The sequence below is a fragment of the Durio zibethinus genome, unplaced genomic scaffold, assembly GCF_047325235.1.
Source record: "Durio zibethinus cultivar Kanyao isolate XHJ-2024 unplaced genomic scaffold, ASM4732523v1 HiC_scaffold_3, whole genome shotgun sequence".
Lineage (NCBI taxonomy): Eukaryota > Viridiplantae > Streptophyta > Magnoliopsida > Malvales > Malvaceae > Durio > Durio zibethinus.
In genome coordinates, this window is record NW_028323044.1 from 5263237 (window position 1) to 5265736 (window position 2500).

Sequence of the window (2500 nt, forward strand, 5' to 3'; positions counted from 1 at the left end):
GGCACACGCTGGGCCCTGGTGCGGGCGCTTGCCTCGAGCACCATCGGCACATGCTCGGCCCTGGTGCGGTCGGTTGCCTCGAGCACCATCGGCACACGCTGGGCCCTGGTGCGGCAGGTTGCCTCGACCATCATCGGCAGCCTCGACCACCATCGGCACACGCTGGGCCCTGGTGCGGGCGCTTGCCTCGACCACCATCGGCACACGCTCGGCCCTGGTGCGGTCGGTTGCCTCGAGCACCATCGGCACACGCTGGGCCCTGGTGCGGCAGGTTGCCTCGACCACCATCGGCACACGCTAGGCCCTGGTGCGGGCGGTTGCCTCGACCACCATCGGCACACGCTGGTCCCTGGTGCGGGCGCTTGCCTCGAGCACCATCGGCACACGCTGGGCCCTGGTGCGGCAGGTTGCCTCGAGCACCATCGGCACACGCTGGGCCCTGGTGCGGCAGGTTGCCTCGAGCACCATCGGCACACGCTGGGCCCTGGTGCGGGAGCTTGCCTCGAGCGCCATCGGCACACGCTGGGCCCTGGTGCGGCAGGTTGCCTCGAGCACCATCGGCACACGCTGGGCCCTGGTGCGGTCGGTTGCCTCGAGCACCATCGGCACACGCTGGGCGCTGGTGCGGGCGCTTGCCTCGACCAGCATCGGCACACGCTGGGCCCTGGTGCGGCAGGTTGCCTCGATCACCATCGGCACACGCTGGGCCCTGGTGCGACAGGTTGCCTCGAGCACCATCGGCACACTATCGGCCCTGGTGCGGGCGGTTGCCTCGACCACCGTCGGCACACGCTGGGCCCTGGTGCGGGCGCTTGCCTCGAGCACCTTCGGCACACGCTGGGCCCTGGTGCGGGCGGTTGCCTCGAGCACCATCGGCACACGCTGGGCCCTGGTGGGTTTAGGCACATCTTCAAATTTCTGCCGTGCCAATGCCATTTTTATGGCTTGTAAATTCATACAATGGTCCCCTAAGCCTTCACGTGAAGTTTCGTTGGAAGATGACTCGTTTTCTATTTTTCATGATTTTCGAAACTTTTTGCGGTTCGGGATTTTTTAAAATTTTTTTATAAGGATTTTTGGCCCCAAATTTTGTAGGCATGATCCTTCTATTTTTGTTGGCATGCACAAAAAAATTCAGCTAAAAACTCGAAGTAGAGAAGATTTTGTGACCGTTTGAAAAAAGTGTCCCCATTTCAGACACTTTAACGGCTACTGGTAGCAAACCTGTAAAATCTCAAATGCTCTTTAAGGGGGTGTGAATTCTCAGAGGTTTGATGAGGGATAGGGGGCCAACACAAGGCCAAGTACCAGCACCCATCGCACATCATGTGCGCACACCCCCCCGGCCCCCCTCCCAATCGCCGGAACCCCAATGCCGCCGGTCAGGTTCTCCGGCGGTACTCCGGCGATGCTCCGGCGATGCTCCGGCGATGCTGTCCCGAGTGAAAAAAATGCGGCACCAGCACATGCTGGAGCCAAGCATGGGCACCGTGGCTCAAAATCGAACTTCGGCCAAGGCCTCGACCATCAATGGCACATGATGGCGCATGGTGATGGCACATGCATCGACCATCATCGGCATAGGCTGCCCTTCGGTACGGGCACTTGCCTCGACCGCCATCGGCACAAGCTGGGCCTTGGTGTGGGTTGTTGCCTCGATCACAATCGGCACATGCTGAGCCTTGGTGCGGGCGGTTGCCTCGAGCACCATCGGCAGACCCTGGGCCCTGGTGCGGCCGGTTGCCCCGATAACCATCGGCACACGCTGGGCCCTGGGGCGGGCGCTTGCCCCCAGCACCATCGGCACACGCTGGGCCCTGGTGCGGGCGGTTCCCTCGACCACCATCGGCACACGTTGGGCCCTGGTCCGGGCGGTTACCCCCAGCACCATCGGCACACGCTGGGCCCTGGTGCGGGCGCTTGCCCCCAGCACCATCGGCACACGCTGGGCCCTGGTGCGGGCGGTTGCCCCCAGCACCATCGGCACACGCAGGGCCCTGGTGCGGGCGGTTGCCCCGAACACCATCGGCACAAGCCGGCCCTTGGTGCGGGCTCCTGGCTCGACCACCATCGGCACACGCTGGGCCCTGGTGCGGGCGGTTGCCTCGAACACCATCGGCACACGCCGGCCCTTGGTGCGGCCGGTTGCCTCGACCACCATCGGCACACGCTCGGCCTTGGTGAGGGCGCTTGCCTCGACCACCATCGGCACACGCTGGGCCCTGGTGCGGGCGCTTGCCTCGACCACCATTGGCACACGCTCGGCCTTGGTGCGGGCGCTTGCCTCGACCACCATCGGCACACGCTGGGCCCTGGTGCGGGCGGTTGCCTCGACCACCATCGGCACACGCTCGGCCTTGGTGAGGGCGCTTGCCTCGACCACCATCGGCACACGCTGGGCCCTGGTACGGGCGCTTGCCTCGACCACCATCGGCACACGCTCGGCCTTGGTGCGGGCGGTTGCCTCGACCACCATCGGCACACGCTGGGCCCTGGTAGG